The sequence below is a fragment of the Mus musculus genome, chromosome 3 (genome assembly GCF_000001635.26).
Source record: "Mus musculus strain C57BL/6J chromosome 3, GRCm38.p6 C57BL/6J".
NCBI classification, from domain to species: Eukaryota; Metazoa; Chordata; class Mammalia; order Rodentia; family Muridae; genus Mus; species Mus musculus.
In genome coordinates, this window is record NC_000069.6 from 101338291 (window position 1) to 101356934 (window position 18644).

An 18644-nucleotide genomic window follows, 5' to 3' on the forward strand; every position below is an offset into this window, starting at 1 on the left:
TTCTAAACACTGGCAGGAAACAAGTAGAAAGTAAGCTGTAAAATGCCTTTCATAATAGCAACAAAATACGTGATACAATACCAAGGAACGGATTTTATGAAGCGCGTAGAAAACTTGTAGCTGTGAGCTGGAGAGGTGGCTCAGCACTTAAGAGCACTGGCTGCTCTCCAAGAGGACCAGGGTTCAATTCCTAGCACTCACATGGTAGCTCAGGGCCATCTGTAATTCCATCTCCAGGGGATCCAATGCTGTCTTCTGGCTTTTGTAAGCACCAAGCTCACACACAGTGCACATACATGCAGGAAAATACCCCATACACATACATACAATGCAGGTAAAACACCCATATATACATTCACCAAAAAAAAAAAAAAAAAAAAAAAAAAAAACTTAAAGACAAACAAACAAGACTTATACACTAAAAACCATAGAGGCCCGATGAAAGAAATATGAGATCTGCCATATTTAAAAATCAAAAAACTTGGTATTATTAAGCTGTCAGCTCTGCCCAAATTGATCTACAGATTAAACAGTCTCTCTCTCTATCTATCTATCTCTATCTCTATCTCCTTATTCTTATTTTTATTTATGTGTATGATGTCTGAGTGAGTGAACATCACAAGTATTCAGGGGTTCTCTGAAGCCAGAAAGGGGTATTGGATCCCCTAGAGCTGGAGGTACATGCAGTGTGCTAAGAGATGAATGAGGTCTTCTACGGGTGCAGTAAGCACTCTTAATGGAACCAGCTCTCCAGCCCTCAGCACCTTTTCTTTTTAAACAACCGTTTGGGGGCTGGGGAGATGCTCAAGTGCATAAGAGCACCTAGTCTGCAAACATGAAGACCTAAGTTCGAATCCCCAGTGCCCACATAAGAAGCTGAGCATGGCTGCATGCTCCTGTAACCCCACACTGAGAGGCAGGAGGACTCTGAGCATCCTGCCAGTCAGACCAGCTGAAACTAGTAGGATTCTGGTTCAGTGAGAGACCCTGTCTTTAAAAGAGAGGGTGGGTGCAGTGTGGTTGAGAAAGGCACCCAACATAGACCGCTGACCTACACACACACACACACACACACACACACTCGTTTGAACTGTAAGCAACTGTCCTCATCTACTTTCCCACATTAGTGGCAAAGCTGAGGACTTAGGGCAGGAACCATATGGCCCACAAGGTCTTAAGTAACATCTGGTCCGTACAGAAATAGTTTGCTGACCTCATGATGCTGAACGCCTGTGTATAACATACAGCTACTGCACTTCTTAGCCCACCAGGCACACGAGGTCACCACGACCCCTACTCCTCATTACAGCATATTAGAACACAGGTACACCAGAGTCACTCTAGAAACAATCTTTAATCCCTTCTAATTTCTTTTTAAAAAACATAAATTGTCCACAAATTACAGCACTTCATAATTAATAGTAGGGTACTTGCGACATCCTTCACAATTCCTCACAAAGCCGCCATTGAAAACTGGTCCTACTGGAAAGAAGATAATTATACATTAAAGTTGGATGGTGTGTAAATATGCAAATGAGACATCATAAGTCTTGTTTAACCCACTTTATAAATGAGAAGGCTCACTGACATGTGCATCTGCTAGAGCCTGCAAGAGGCAGAAAGGCTAACTAGTTAGGAAGGGAAAACCAATGAGACAGTGAAAGGGAGAGCTAAATGAGTGGTGGTGGATTGGTCGGGGGTAATAACCGTAGAAAAGTCTGGTGGTGGATTGGTTGGGGATAATAACAATAGGAAAGTCTGGGTTCTTAAATAGGATTGCCCTAGATATGGTGGGAAATTTGTGAAGAAATATCGATTCAGGCATTGTAAACAAAGGTTATAAGTTCCATTTGCAAGTGTTTAAAACCGTGCTTTTATTTTTATTTTATTTATTTTTATTCTGAGATAGGGAACACATGGTGTAACCGCAGGCTGGCCTCAAACTATCAGTCACCTGCTTCCACCTTCCAAGTGCCGGAATTAAAGGCGTGCACCACCGTGCCCAGGACCGGTGCTTTTCAAATTGATGAGCTTCAAAACCATCCAGTTGCCTTTGTCTTCTGATGCTAGGATGAAATAACCAATGCTCAGTGGTGTACAAAAAAAGGTGCGTTCCTGTCATCTAGAAAGGCTAAGCAGCATAGCGTCATGGTCCACCTCAGTGTGGCATAGCAGCGGGAAGAGCCCTGTGCAGAGGAGAATGTGTGTGAATGGGAAGCAGGAAAGTGGGAGGTATCCAGGGTCCCTCCCTTGGGGTAGCCTATCAGCCCTGCAACAACTGCATTAATCCCTTTTAGAGGCACTGACTGCCTCCTTGGTTTGCCCCACCCCCTCAACAGCATTGCACTAAACATAAGCTTCTGCAACTGAACCTTTGAGAGCCTTCCAAATCCTAGCTCTGATGTCACACACTTTTGGTGGTGAGCCTAGCACCTAAGACTGAGCCATCTCTCCAGCCTATAGCCCTGGTGTCTTCTCAGAACGAAGGTTCTCAGTCAGCGATGTGAGAGTAGAGGAACAACAACCTACATTTCTTCTTTTCTTCTCTGCTTGTGTGTGTATGTGTTTGTGTGGTGAATGTGTGTCAGTGCTTGTGTGCATGTGTGTGTGCATGTGTATGTGTGGTGTGCATGTGTGTGCTTGCTTGAATGTTTACATGTATGTATGTGAACACAAGAGGTTGATTTCAAGTCCTTTTCTCTATCGATCTCCGTTGCAGTTTTAAATTAACTATTTTCTGTGTGTGCTAACACACCAAACGCACATGGTTTAGGTCAGAGGACAGCTCTTAGGAGTCGGTTCTCTCCTTCCCCCTTATTGAGGCAGGGTCTCTCTTGTCTCTATCATGGTGTGTCTGCCAGGCTAACTGGCCCTCGAGCTTCTATGGGGTTCTCATGTATCCATTTCCCTTCTCCGTGTAAGAGTGCAGAGATGACATATGCGTGTCGTTGCATCAGCTTTTAACGTGGGTTCTCAGGATCACACTCTGATCCCCAGTCCTGTGTGGTGAGCACTTTCACCCACTGACACAGCTTGCTAGCTCAACTCTCCCCTTTCATTTTGAGACAGGGACTTTCACCAGCTCAGGGCTGGTCATTTTGGCTAAACTCACACTGGCCAGCAAGTGGTCCAGGATACAACAGTTTCTACCTCAACAGTGCTGGTTACAGGTGTGAGAAACGATGCTCCTTCCTTTATAATAAGAGTACTGGAGACTCAGAGCATCAAAAGCAAAGTCGTTAGTTTTTTGACCTTGCCAAGCCTAGCATCAGCTTAGAGAAAAGATAATAATGGCTGGTATGCTGGTTTGGGACAAGTCAGGTTTTCTGAACCCTGGATTTCTCACTGGCCTGAGTTCTCTGAGGAGGTGTCCAGTATTGCCCTCTTCCTTCTCCTCCTCTTCCTTCTCCTCCTCTTCCTCCTCACCTCCCTCCTCAGTTCCCCATCCTGTTGGTTCTAATGTATACTCTGGGGCTCAAGATTACCTCCTTCTCTGATACATCGGCTCAACCACAGAGCACACTGCCTGGAACTTGTCAACCCTTGGATGGACAGAGAACGCCTAGAGAAGCAGCAGCCAGCAAGGGGGGGCAGGGGCCTATGCTTCTCTGATGTGTTCTAAACACACCTCATCCTGAAAATGGATCCTAATAGCTATTTCTAACCCAGGGCACATCACACCTGTCTCTTTCCTGGTGTTCAGGGTCAAACTGAAGTCTCCATATTTGCATGGCAAACACTTTGCTCACAGAGCCACATTCTGCATTTTTAACAAGCTCCCAGGTGATTCTGAGATGGCTGGTTTGGGGACATTTTCTGCAGCAAGGTAGTAAAAGTGACTAATGAAAACCCGAGAGTGGAAGGTGCAGGGGGCTCCTGCCAGAGAGTGACTTTCATGCAGCCAGAAGAGGCTGTTTATCATCCATCTTGTCAAGATGTGTTGTGGTGTGGATCCTGACTGTCCCCTAAGGCCCCTGTGGCAGAAGTTTGATGTTCACCTTGGCACAATTGGTATGTTGTGGAAATCTTTAAGCCTGGTTGAAAATCTGGTTATGAGTCTGTGTCCTTGAACAGGATACAGGGACCCTGTTCGTTTCCCAGGAATTCTGAGGTGAGCACCTACCATACCTCCCCTGTCTCACCACAGCCTCCAAAGCAATAGTGAACCAACCATGGACTGAAACCTCTGAAACCATGGGCAAAATAACCTTTCTTTCTTATAAATTGGTTTCCTCCATCATTGTATCATAATAACAGAAAGCTGGCTAACACAAGGCAAGAGAGCAAAAAGCTTACAATCTTTTAAAATTAATATTTATTTAAATGTGTGTGAGTTCTTTGCCTGCATTTATGTATGTATACCACTCATGTGCAGTGCTCCTGGAGGCCAGTAGAGGGTGTCAGATGCCCTGGAGCTGGAGTTACAAACTGCTGTGAGATGCCATGTGGGTGCTAGGAACTGAACCTGATCCTCTCTCTGCAAGAACAGTAAACGATTTTAACCACTGAACCAGCTCTCCCGCTCTGAGCGTTTGCAATTTTGAGAAGATTCTCAGTGCAGAAAAGATGATGATCCAGAGCAATCAAGTACACAGAAGAGGAGCTGGGGTTGGGGGCTGGGGAAAGACATGGGAGGAAGAAAGAGAGAAGAGAGGGGGAGAGAATGTACTGTCATTAAGTTCTAAGGAATACTAAGCTTCAATGATAGCTCATTGTAGTCTTTGCAACTCATGGGTCCTAAGGTCTCTTACTTTGTCTGTTCTCCTTACCTGGCTTCTTTTAGGCCAGAGGACATAGTTTCTAGGCCTGTTCAGAGCTTCATCACCCCTTCTGCTAGAAAGCCCTCTCATATCATTACCATAGGGCCACCTTAAGAGCTGAGTGTGTATATGGCCCAGAGTCCTCTCCCCGTGGTTGATTGGTCCAGGTGTAGACACCTGATCCTAGTTCAGCCAAATATATTTCGTCCCTGGGATTAGTCAACTAGGAATCTGTCAGTGTCAAAAGTTATCGGGTACAAAATCTGCTAGTTGTTGGCAGTTTTCTTAGAAACCTGCACCAAGAACAATTAAAGACAGGTGATGCAAGAGAGCCCTGGCTGAAGTCCCGTCCTCACCCAGCTATTCCTGAGCCCTGCTACATCCCTTCCCTCCCCATGAATTGGTTATTCAACAGTCCCTTCCATGACCCAGAGATTTCTCATTATTGCCTAGATGATCTTGAGTCACTTACACAGAATCCTGAGTAAGGCCTGCCAACCCTTTCCGTGCATGGCCCCAGCCCCATGCCACCTACCCTCCGGCCTCCACCCTTTGTACCGCAGCCTTCTCCAGGTATGCCCACAGGACACCACCAGGCCCAGACCAGCTGGTGGCAAGGACCATCAACTCTAGTGTTAGTCTTGGTGGATGTTAATGTGTCACTGAGCACCAATGTACCAAATGGCTGTGTCATGGCAACAGCAGAAGGGAGCCCACAGAAGCCTCATCGTTGGCACGCTGGGGCCTCCACTGGCAGATTGCTGAGACCCTGGGGGCAGAAGTTAATTTGCATAACTATTTGCAATGCACAGTTTCTTTTTTATTCACTCAAGCTAAATTAAATTCATTTTGGAATTCTCACAGTTGCTTGTTGATGTTTCCCATTGGGGTGAGGCCCTGGGTACATTTTCCCAAATCTAAAGCTGCTTTTGTCTCGAGTCCCCCAACACCTCAAGTCCTCAAGAGTCTCAGATATCAGGTAATACTTTCTCTCTGCACAGTTTTTGAAGATTCACGGGGTGCAGGGCAGGTGGGGGGAGATTAACTCTTTAACTGCTGGGAAATTTTTTATTGTTAATCTGCTGTTCTGCAAAAATAAAAATATCACTAGAACCTTGTGTCGTCCCCCCCCAGTGGACAAATTTACAAACATGCACATACATGTGCGCACATACAAATGAACACATGTGAATATAGACACACACACATATATAAAGACAGCATACACATGTACATACATACCACACACACACACACAATTACACAAATACTCTGGCCTAACTGCTCATGAGAGGCCACCTCCCACCACTTCTTCTGTAGGCAGAAATGCCGGTGTTCATAGCTGTCACTCTGAGGAAGACAGCAGCTGTGTTATTCTATGATTTATAGAACAGATTTGCATTTTCTTGCCTTTGAAGCTTGCCCATAATCTGCCACATAAATATTTGAAAGACAGGGTGGTGGAAACAGACTTACGCAGCTTAATCGAACACTTGGCAGGTAGAATCCTAGGGCTAGGGCTCATTTCAAACACCCACATTGCCTGAGGGCCCTTAGGGTTGTATGTACAAAATTGAAATTCAATGTTTTAACCCTATCCTACAGTCAAAAGACCACTTAAAGAGAAAGCCAGAAGAGCGCCTGTTGGAAGACAACTCTTGGTCTGTGCCTGGTCTCCTAGGCCAAAACCCTGCCTTATTCCCTGCCCTGTTCCAGGAATTGGGAGCCACTCTAGATGCCTCGTTGTGTGGTTGAGTAGGGACCTGACTGAGCTCTGTAGCAGACTGTCCCTGTGATGAATCAGATCTCTAGGTGCACAGGAGACCAGGGCCCCTTCTCAGGAGGCAACCCCCTGGGTTTCCATACATCTGCCCTGAGCCCTTTCATAGCACAGGACACAGAGAGCACCTTTCGCTGCCTTCAATTAGGTGACCACAACCAGACTGTCATTCAGCCGATGGTAAGATCTAAGTCCTACAGTGAAACACCCATTGAAGCTGCTTTTACCTAATTATGCGAGCCAAACATATGCACTTTTATTTTTACAGAAGTCCTATTTATATGCAATGGGGTAAGTACCAAGTGGGAAATGACACTCATTGATTCAATAATCATTTGTTGGCCCTCCATCTGTACTTAAAGAGGATGCAACATTTGCTTTAAGACAAATCAAGACTGTCAATCACAGCCTAGGCCCCTTATCAGACGTGGGGAGGAGGCAGGAAGAAGTGTCCTGGTGTAGAAGACAATGTTAAGATTCAGAAGTGAGGGAGGCAATGCCACCCTGAGACCCAGGTGACTTAGTCCATCCCACTTTGAATTCTGAGTCCAGGACCTCATGTAACTAGGTCACCTTTCTGGCCTCTATTTTCTCATTTGCAAAATAAGGTTGGCTTAACGACCACCACGCCCCTCTTGTGTTGATTTCCTCAGCGACTTGGGTAGAGAGGCAGGATTCAGACGTAGCTGGGTGGTGCAGCAATGCCTTCCAGCCCATCCCCCACCTCTACCTGTGTTCAGAATTGGGACGAGCCCAGAGAGGAGAGAAGTAGGGAGACTGGTGACAGAAGCCAAACTGGGACCCTCTTGAGAAAGCTCAACTTTATGACCCCTACTATCACCAGCCACCCTGGAAGTAACCCGTCCAAACTCCTCACCCTGAGTGACAAACAATCCTGCCCTCGGGTTCCAGACATTCTGTCATGTTGAGGGCTGGAGCTCTTCAGTTCTGTAGACTTTCACACACCAAGAGCCAAAGGCCAGGAAGGCCAGCTGTGTGCAGTTGTGAGAAGGATATCTTCAGGGCTCACAGAAAAGAGGACACAGAGGACTGGGCCACACTAGCATGTTGGTGACCTGAAGCACAGGAGAGGGTCTTAGACTGATGTTGCCTCGTGTATATGATCCACTAGTGTCACAAATGCCACAAAGGAAAAAAGATCTAAAATGAATTTGTTGGAGCTAGAGATTAGCTCCATGGTAGAACCACCTCCAGGCATGCATGGCACCCTGGGTTAATTACCAGCATAACAGAAAGAGAGGAGAGGACAGAGGAGGGGAAGTAGGAGGGAGATGACAAGAGAAGAATTTGAATCTAGTACCAGAAGTGAAAACACATGCTTGTCACCCTAGATATTCAGGAGGCTGAGGCGAGAGGATCGCTTGAGCCCAGGAGTTGGAGGCCAGCCTTGGCAGCATAGTTAAGACCTTGTTTTTAATATGTCTGTTAATATTCTATTTCTATGGTTTTAGTTTGTAGATGTTCCTCAAAGGTCCATGTACTGAATGTTTACCCAACAACATGTGATGCCACTGAGAGGCAGCTGAACCTTTAGGTGGTAGGAGACAAACCTACCTTTAGAGCCTAGGGACAGGGAGCAAGTGACGTCACTGGGGGGAGTGCCCTTGAAGCAGGTAGTGAGACCTGGTCTTTTCTTTCTCTGTGTAGGTCCCAGCAGGAACAGGTTATGCAGAAGGTTTTCATGGTACATGAGGGGATCTACAAACCCTGGAGCCGAGTGAGCCAACCAACATAACGCCTGCCTTGGGAGGTAGCTGCAGAAAAGTAGTAGGGGTGACACCCACATAGCAAGGAGTCTAGCCTCTCTCCTCCGGCCTTGGCAAAACTGCTACACTCAGCAGTGGAATTCCCCTACCTCCAGATGGAAGAGGAGCTACTCGTCCTGGTCTTCCACAGTAGAGGAGGTAGGGTGAATAAGACCATGGGAGAGAGGTGTAAGGTGACAGAGAGAAAGGAGTTTCACCATTACATGGTCCTTTTGTATTTCCTGCTAGCTGTAGGGCCAGAAATTGCTACATAAAGTAGGCAGTATTCACCAAAGCCTTTGACCCACTCATGAGTTCCTTTGTTAGAAACATGGTAGCTTCTCGCCACTTCCCAGGGCCAAGCCCATTGTTCTGTGGTCTCACAGCTGTGTCTGTGCCCCAAGTGGAGCTACAAGTCTGGGCAGGGGAAGCTCTGGAATCAAGGGCTGTGATGTTTGGAGCCTGGGGCAGGAGCTGGGCTGGGTGCCATGAGCAATTTCTGATCAGTCATAGGCACAGAGAAGTTGCAGCCACACCAACCACCTCTTTCTTGCCTTGGGACCTTTATGCTTGCTTGTCTGTCTACCTGGAATCCTCCTCTTCACTGACCGTCGCTTGACTCCCTACTCCCTCCAATGCTGCCTTTCAGAAGGCAACCTTCTGTAACTACCTCTAGAGTAGCCCCTCTTCACCCTCTGTAATATGGGCTGCCTTTTTTACACGCACAGGACACTATTGGGCACCGTCTGTTACTGTAGTAAAATGCTTGAGCTGATCAACTTGAATAAAGGCTCACCTTGAGCGTTCCAGAGGTTTCTGAACATGACTGCTTTTGCCCTGTGATAAAGCAGAATAAGTGTGGCATCAGACTGTTTGTTCCCCATGGCCAACATGGAAGAGAGGGATGGGAGAGATGGGAGTCTACAGAGTTCCCTCCAAGGGTGTGGCCCCCAGGGACCTGAAACCTCCCACTGGGTCTTACCTCTGGGTTCATCTGCCTTCTCCTAGTTCCAAGCAACACAAAGGCCTTTTGGAAACACTTCAGATCTCAGCTATAGCTAACCTGTAATTAGCCCGTTTGTTTGTTTACAGGATCCTGGCTTTGTTCCCTTTGGGAGGTTAGTTCCTGCAGGGGAGAAGGCGCTTCTGTCATGTTTACTGTTGTTCATAACCTCCAGCACAGGGCTGCCATGTGGCAGACACTTAGTACATTCCCATGTACCCATCCCCAACCCATCCCCATCGGGTGACCCAGAGGAGAGAGGGAGGGAATGCACAGAGCAGAAAGCGCAGTGGTCGACACCCAGGCAGACACCTGATTCTCTGCTCCTTCCAGAACTCCCTCCTATCTGGCAATGCACCCCACTCACAACACACTCCCTAAACTACCCATGATGCTCCCCTGTCCTGAGCCAACAGCTGGCTTCAGAAAGGACCAGAAGCACAAACAGGAATCCACTGGGTAAGGGCAGGGTTCTGAAGAGGCCTTGCTTGCCCCTCCTAGCAGAAGACTGCGTCCACAGATGTGCCCAACTCCCCCTCCCCCAGCAGTTATGAGGAAGTAAATTCTAAACTGATGGAGGCAGCAGAACACGGGAGAAGGGGAATGTCCTTGGGGTGTTATAAGGAACTCAACTAACCAGACCTGGAGCCTCCATACCTGGACTTCTCTTGTCTAGAGTGTAAGAAATGCCATTGCTTTTAAGCTATTTGTAGCAGGTTTCTCTTGTAGCATCCAAAGGCATGTAGGTGATGTCCCTTAGTGTCTGCCCTACCTGGAGAGTGGATCCCACTGGCTTTGTCTGCCAGGTGTCATGTCAAGTGAAGATGAATTTGTACACTGGTTCCTTGGCATCATTCACACATCAAGCTCACATTCATCCATCAATGAATGTTCCCGCATTCATTGTAAAGAGAGACTAAAGAAAGACTCTTGCATTAGTTCTCACCTCTGATACAAAATATCTGATAAAAGCAACATAAAGTAGGATCTCACATTTTAGAAACACACTCCATTGATCGGAAGGGAAGGTGTGGCAACAGGAGCCTGGGACAGCTGGTCACATTGCATCCGCAGTTGGGAAGCAGGAATTCTTCCAAATGCTGGTGCTTATCTCTCACTAGCCCTGCCCCCCTCCCCCTTCCTGGAACTCCAGGCCACGGATGGTTCCTCTCACCTTCAGGGTTGGTGTTTCCTCCTCTTCCATTTAAAACCTCTTCAGACCCTCACAGACATGCCCAGAGGTGTGTTTCCCAGGTGATTCCCAAGCCAGTTAATTTGTCAACGAATATTGACTCATCATAGCCCTAGAATCCAGAGAGAGGAAGACAAGGGCCGAGCCTGGCAGGGCAGAATGGCATGCTTCGGTAGAGGCGTGCACAAGAAGCCACTTCACTGGCTGAGCATGGGTGGAGCAGACAGAGGGGAAGTGGGGTGAGGGGTGAGGGGCTATTTTCAGGAAACAGCTTATATTTGAGCTGAAGCTTGAATGGAGAGCAGGAATTCTGTAGGTGGATGAATTAGGCACTAATCTCTCGGTTAGAGAGGGGATGCCGAATCCCAGAGTAAGCAGGACCTCTTTTGAGCAAGGATCTGCGAGAGGTGACTTCATATACGTTTCCCCCGGTAATTCTTACTATGTGCATAGAAGATGAATAAGCTCACTCCTGTTTACAATATGAAAGCCAAGGCTGTAAGTACCAAGGGACTGACTGCATCACACACTGAAAGTGGCAGAGCTGGGCTTTGAATACCCACTGTCTTCTGGCTGGGGAGCCCATATCGTTCCCTCACCTCAGTAGGAGTATATCAATGTGTAGGAAACACAAATAGATTGACCCAGTGACTGACAGGTGAGAGAGAACACACCTCGTTGGGAACAGCAGGCAGGAGGGGAACATGTTCAGGTGAGTGGGTGCAGGGCAGGGGCAGAGAAGAGAGAACGCAGGCCATACTGAAACATCAGTGTCTTCTAATTGAATGGCCAGGCTTAGGGGTCCCCATCTCCCAAGCTTTCTCGTTTAAATCACCCTTGAAGCTAAATATTATCCTAACAATTTGCCAGCCCACAAATTTTTGTTAAACCTACTTGCCACAAATATTATCCAGATGGCAAAATAGATAAAAACCCATCAGCAGTTACAACTAGCCTCCTTGAAAAGATAGCAGGCCAGGTGCCCGCAGGGACTCTCTTTGAGAAACCTGCCTTAAATTACAAAGTAGCAGATGAAACAAATGTTGGTTTGGGGCACCATGTGCCCCACCCCCAAAGCAGGTGCCCCAGATCTTCACATACCCTTGGCTTGCAAGCTCCCCTTTCTGTGAACGGGGAGGAGGCATGCAAGACACCCTCATCATAATAAAATAAGGGGCCCAGCTAATTTCCTGAGGCTTCTGTCCCAGCAGGGAAGGATATGATATTGCAAGCCAGCAGAAGCCAGGAGTGGCGATGCTGTGGTTCTGTTTTACATTACATTAAATGTTACTATTTCTGCAGGGAATATCTGTGGAGCACTGGCGTAACCCATGGCAACCAGCTAATAAATTGTAACTTACACTGGCTCAGCTTATTGTAGGGGTGGAGAGCAGCACGTGGGAGGAGGACCTCCAAAAAAGGCAAATGCTAGCAACAACAACAACAAAAGACATAGTTTTCTCTCTCTCTCCTACACACACACACACACACACACACACACACACATACACACACACACACAAATATAGGTTGTTAGCATTCTGTAGCAGAATTAACTTAAGGTGAAGGGGGACAATTAGCAGACATGGTTTTAGAAATCCTGACCTCTTTGTTGCCCCTTATATAGGATGTCTCTTTTAAAAACCCAGTAGGTATACTTTAAGTGTTTCTGACTTTGGGCCCAGAGTGCCCCCTCAGCATCATTTCAGAACCTCTATTGATGGTGACAGGGCTCAGCATCCAGCTGCACGAGACACTGAGCAGTTTGGCTCACCTTTTCCCTCTGTCTGCAAATAGCTCACACCTAATTGCCCCTGTATTTCAAATTCACAGCAGGCTCCAAGTCTCGCTCTTGGCTACACTGAGCCTACACTTTGGCCTCAACCCCAATAGATTCCTCCCTTCCATTAGCTCCCCGTGCCCTGAACTGTCTTTCACAAGGGCAGTCAGCACCTCTGAAACCTGGACATTGGATTTTTGCTTATGGGGAAATTATTCATGGGGCACCCCGTGGCCTCAGACAGACCACTCATCTGTTTGGGCTGATTAACTGGAGGCACCCGCTCCTTGTCCAGGTGAGCCATACAGAACTTAATGAAGTGGCCCTCCATCTCTCCCTCCGAGCCCTGGCTGCCCAGTGATGTCACTAGGCACCTTCCTTTTGTCCTGCCATCTCTGCTCTGTGTATGGACGTGGACTGCCGGGAAAGGAGCTCAGCTCCCACAGGGACTTCACATGCACATCCCCCTGAGACACCATAGTGTGCAAACAACAAAGAGAGTTGGAGCCAACTGCCACGCTGACACATATAAGCTAAGTGTCATGGGGGGGGGGGGTCATTTTACTTCAGGGACCTTGATTCCCATGCCTGCCATGTTAGGATGCCCACCAGGTAGGAGAATTAGCTGCAGGTACCAGACCCCAGTGTACAGGGCTTTAGAAAGGAGAGAGTTGCTTTTACTGTTCCCGTGGCTCTGCATTGCCTGCATGCGTGGGAGCGTGGATGCGTGTGTGTCCTCTTTATTCATTTTTGGTTTTTGAGACAAGGTTTCCCTCTGTAGAGCCCTTGCTGTCCCAGAGAACTCATCATGTAGAGCAGGCTGACCTCAAAGATTCTCTTGCTTCTGCTTTCCCAGTGCTGGGATTAAAGGCGTGCGCTACCACACACAGCGTATGATTATCCTCTAGATTAGTTCTCTTCCCCAGGATCTCCACACCAAGACCTTCTCCACTGGCATACCTGCTGAGGTTTGGGAAGGGACCTGGACCGGTGTCTTCACCAGTGACCCATCCCAGGTCAGGACCCCTGCAGCTAACCCAGTGCCTCCTAGGTGCTCAGGATTGAACCGGTGACAGAGTGAATGAATGAATGCTCTGAATGGGCTCACTCCTAGGCAAGGAAGAGAAAATTAGAGGGAGATCAAAGCTGCAGTATGTGTGAAGATGCTGTATAAACTGTAAAATGGTATGAAAACTTTAGGAAATGTTATGAGTTTTAATTATTACCTTTGCAAATCTTCACGCCAGGAGGAGCAGCCCCTTGGATGCTGGGCAAGCTCTGCCAATTTCATTCCATTGGGGTGTTGAAGGGATAAGGGAAGAAAGGGGCTTTCCCTAAAAAGGTGGCTGATGTTTTCCCCGGAGGGGCTTGGACTTTAACACCCACAGTGTCAACTCTTCATTACAAAGGCATAAAGGTATAGCCACAGAGGAGAAATCTGAGGATCCACGGCCTCAGCCAAATAATTCAGCTTTCCAGGTGTGGTGACCAGCACTCTGCAGTAAGAATCTGAGGCAGGAGGATTGAGAATTTAAGGCCAACCTGGAGCACCAAGCAAGAATCTTCTCAAGCAAACAAACAGCAAAGGACAAAACACCGCACACACAGGAGTAAAAGCCCCTTAAGCCTGAGGGGACTTCAGACAGGGAAAAGGGGAGAGCTTTGGCCTCTGTATCATCAAGGAAAGTATTTTGGTTTTGCTTTCATGTAGTTTTTGTTGGTTTGTTGTTGCGTGTTTTCCTGTCTTATTGCATATTTATTTATTTATTTATTTATTTGGTTTTTTTTTCGAGACAGGGTTTCTCTGTGTAGCCCTGGCTGTCCTGGAACTCACTCTGTAGACCAGGCTGGCCTCGAACTCAGAAATCTGCCTGCCTCTGCCTCCCAAGTGCTGGGATTAAAGGTGTGTGCCACCACGCCCGGCTCTTATTGCAGTTTTAAGCAAGCACACAGTCTAGAGTACTGCCCACCTGTTTCATACTTTTTCCCCAGCCATTTAGCTTGCTTGTAATCATGAAAAAAAAAATCAGTGAACAAAAAAACAAATTGTGAGACTTTCAAGACAGCTGCTGGACTCTTTAAGTAGTGGCAGTGTCATTAACCAGTCAGATAACTTAAGAAAAACAAAAACAAAAAAAGCACAACAAACAAACAAACAAAGCCAGGGGTAGTTCTCCTAGATTAGAAAACAAAAAAAAACAAACAAACTGAAATATACCAATCAAATTGTCATGAGTAATACAAATGAAATAAAACACATTTTTAGGTAGTTGGGTTCTACATCAAAGAATGCCACTACATTAATGTTAAATTTATATTTTTAGAAGTATTCTTTCTTATTGGGTCCCTGGAGAGACAGTCCCATGGTTAAGAGTGCCCACTGTTCTTCCAGAGCACTGAACTGAGAGTTGAGAAATGAGTCCAGAAGATGACACAGAGGTGGCTGCAGAAGCACATGGCTGGGACAGGAGTTCAGTCACAGCCAGCATCCTACAGGACAAAGGCCTCGTGCTGATCACTGGTAGGACAAACTCACAACCTCCTGTAACTCCAGCTCATGGCATCCAGCGCCCTGTCTGGCCTCTGGGTACCTGAAGGCACATGGCATACAAACATACATACATACACATCAATAAAAATATTATTTTTACCTTTGAGGCAGAGTCTCACTACATAGCCCTGGCTGACTAGGAACTCTATATGTAGACCAGGCTGGCCTAGAATTCACAGAGATCCACCTGCTTCCATCTCTTGAGTGCTTGAAAAATACATCTTAAAAAAGAAGACCTATCCTTGTTCTGAGTAGCTCCATAGTGAAGTGTCACAATGTATGCGGCTTACTTTGAAATACTTTAGCAAAAAAGCACATGTATAAATATGGCTACTTATGTGCATGCACACCTATGTATATATGCAGGTCATACACACACCATGTAGGTCATACAAGCACAAAGGATAAGGACTGTATAGTGGTTTGAATAAAAATAGCACCCCTAAACCCATAAGGTCTGGTATTATTAGGAGGCGTGGCCTTTTGGAGGAGGTGTGGCTTTGCTGGAGGAAGTTACATCACTAGGAGGTGGGCTTTGAGGTCCCAGAAGCTCAAGCCAGGCCCAGTGGCTCACTGTCTCTTCCTGCTGCCTGCTGATCCAGATGTGGAACTCTCAGCTCCTTCTCCAGTACCATGTCTGCCTGTATGTTACCACACTTCCCTGCCACAATAATGGATTAAAACTCTAAACCTGTAAGCTAGCGCCACTTAAATGTTTTCCTTTGTAAGAAGAGTTCTCTCCGTGGTGTCTCTTCACAGCAACAGAAACCCCAAGTGAAGGATGGAAAAAAGTGACACTCAGGAAGGGGAATACAGAGTATTTGCCCAGTCTCCGTGCTTTCTGAAGCTTTGAGCCTTTTCATTCACAAGAAGTTGGGAGAGATTTAACAGTGATTGAAAAATAGCTAAGCTTGCCAGCTGAGCCACTGTTATAATCAGACACATTTTGCCCATTCTGACTCCCTTGACCATCTGTGACCAAACCACGTTGAAAGCACCTGATCTTGTCTGATTTTACTCTGACTTTTTTTTTTATTAATATAAAATTTTATTGGCATACACAGTGATAGTTTCAAAAGGATGTCATCACACACGTACGTTAATTCTCACTTTTCATCACCACATGACTATCTTTAGACTTTGCTGTTAGGTCAAGTAGAAACCCAGGGCTATATATCACATGAATTTTTGAGGCTGCATCATCTTCCAGGTTCCTGCTGTGTATTTCTAGGTGTCTCCTTGCTTCTGCCTCCCCTTCTGCTTCCTCCTCCACTCCACCTCCTTACCTTCTATTCTCCTTTCTTCTTTTCTGTCCCCAATGTCTTTCCACCACTGATCTCCAATGCTTTTAAACGACCTTGGTTCCTGCCCTTCAGCTGCATTTATCCTAGATAAGACTTGCTTTGAGCAGAAGCTGATCTCATAGGCAACCTATTCACCACACACAGACCCCTGAAGCATAAGCACAGGTCAGATAGACTAACTGAAATCCTTAGTTATCCAGTCCCAGGCCACAGAGGGAACTGGCCTGTAAGAAAGGAGGGGCTCTGGGTTGTGGCCTGGCTCTGGCTGATAAAATGTAGATCAGGCCCAGTCCAGAATGCCAGGCCATCTGGCAGTTTCTAGACAGCAGGTCCTTGCTGCTTCCAGTCCCCAGGGCCAGAAGTGGGCAGCCTGTCCCAGCAGCCATTGGCAAGGAGCCCTTTGCCCTGTGGACAACCAGTCTTGGCCAAGCTTGAGTCTCAGCCATGTGTATCTGTGGGTACCGCTGTGGCATCTTGTTGATTTGATCCTCAGCCTTTTCTCCTGTGTTACTTGTTCCCCAAGTCCCTGTGCTTCTTTTGGGGCTGCACAGGGGTTGGGGGAGATTCTGCTACAAAAACCTCCTGGGGATCCTGGCCATACCACTGGCTGATGCCTGAAATTTAGAATTGTCAGGAATGACTTATATGATGGACCGGGTCACAGACCCACACATTAAAAACTTGGCGGACTGAAGGTTAATAGTCTTCTATAACACCAGTGCAGACACAATGTTTTTATTAGTTTTACCTACAAAGCCCTGCTCACTTTTAACATATACACACTTCAAACAAAGTATATAACCTGGGCATAGGCTGTTTGCTCCATTCCCCTGACTCTTCCTCCCAAACTTGGGGCTCCTAGAATCTTAGCAGCAGCAACAACAAAGAAAAAAAAATGGAGCCAAGCATGTTGGCAAACACCTTTAATCCCAGATCTCTGGAGGCAAAAGCAATCAGAACTCTGAGTTCAAGATCAGCCTAGTTTACAAAGCCCATTCCAGGCGAGCCTGAGCTACATACAAAGTGAGACCGTGTCTTAAACAAACAAACAAACAAACAAACCAAAAATAAACAAAACCCCAAACAACAACAACCAAACCAGGAAAATCACAAAAACTTGGAGGATGGGTGCGTGGGGCCCTCTGTCCCGACTCCCTTGTGTTTGAAACACCTCCTCAGCTCCCCTCCCACCACACACCAGTATGTCTGAGAGTAAGGATCAGAGCTGGGCTGGTGTGGTATGGTGTGGTGGGTTTTGCACAAAGCTGCATTTTAAAGGACAATTAAAGGACAGCTCTTTTTCCCTAAGTAATGTCCTTTAATATTTTGTTTCTCTTTTTGGCAGTGCTGAGCTATAAGTGATGGGAGAGCTGTTTTGGTGTAACCTCTTGCAGAAGGTCCCAACAGACCAGGCTAAAAATAAAAACCAGTCGTTTAAAATGAAGTTCCGCGTCACCAAAGTGAGACTAAGCTGTTTATCTGACCTTGTCAGGAATCAGGGCGACAGAGATGATAGCTTGCAAACAGCCAGGTTCAGGCAGCAGAATAATGAAGGCTACTGTGCCCTAATCCGAAAAACCCCCTTACCTCCAAAGTACCTGAAGTTAAGGAGTCCCTTATTTTTCTGTTGCTTTGTCTCTCATCCCTGCCTTACATGGCCAGGGCTTTGGAACAGCCCATCTGCCTTCTGTGCTTTGTTTCTGCTTTCTCCTGCCTTTTCTTTCTAGGAAACCGAGCTCATCCGCCCAGTCCCTTGGAACACAGTCTACTCTGTGCAGCAAAGGTGCCTGAAACTAGAATCACAAAGCAAAGAGAAGGCTTTCGATTTGCTTCGATTTTGTCCTCTGACAAAGTAAGAATGCCCTTTCTCCTCTAAAATTGTGACCCTAGCAGATGGCCATTTGAGGAAATGGTCCACAAAATGGCAAAAATTGATAACCCTGAGTTGGCCCTGACCACCCTTCCCCCAACTCCACGGACAATGGGCTGGTCTGTGTAATCAGTGAGAGAAACACTGGCTTACATAGACAAGTCTTCTGACTCGTCCTCTCATCTAATTCCAGCCCCTTGACTCCTCAGGTCCCAGTATTTCTCCCTCTAGAGTACAGCACTCCCTTTCTGGGATTCCACAGTCACTGTTGGGGACAGAACCCATGTGAGTAAGCGCTCTCTTACTGAGCCATGGTGCTCTTTTCAGAGTTTGTTTGTTTTGAAGCAAAGACTCACCAAATTGCCCAGGCTAGCTTTGAACCCCAGTTAGCCCAGGCAGTCACTCAAGCTTACACTCTGCCCTCAATGCGGATCATAGGCCTATGCCACCAGACTGGGCTCTTCCCACCATCTTCTGGAAGTCAGGACTGGTTCCAGACTGCTTTCTGTGTTTGGCTCGGTTCCTGGCACACGGTAACTGCTCAATCAATCAATCTCCAAGTGAATATATAAATATATTAATTCCCAGAAAAATTAAGTTAATGGATAGAATTTCTTCTGCTTTTAGTGTTCTTTCTT

General features: G+C 46.7%; 1 long non-coding RNA gene across 1 annotated transcript; it reads right to left on the bottom strand.

Annotated features, from left to right (window-relative positions):
• Nucleotides 1-1853: 1853 nt before the first annotated feature.
• Gm32900 (predicted gene, 32900) lies at nt 1854-16313 on the bottom strand. Its single transcript, NR_166187.1, has 9 exons — nt 16119-16313; nt 13508-13790; nt 13242-13391; nt 10484-10613; nt 9289-9432; nt 9103-9143; nt 7418-7616; nt 5296-5529; nt 1854-2066 (listed from the first exon to the last, which is right to left on the bottom strand). It is a non-coding gene; the product is annotated as a predicted gene, 32900 (long non-coding RNA).
• Between the last annotated feature and the right edge of the window lie 2331 nt (nt 16314-18644).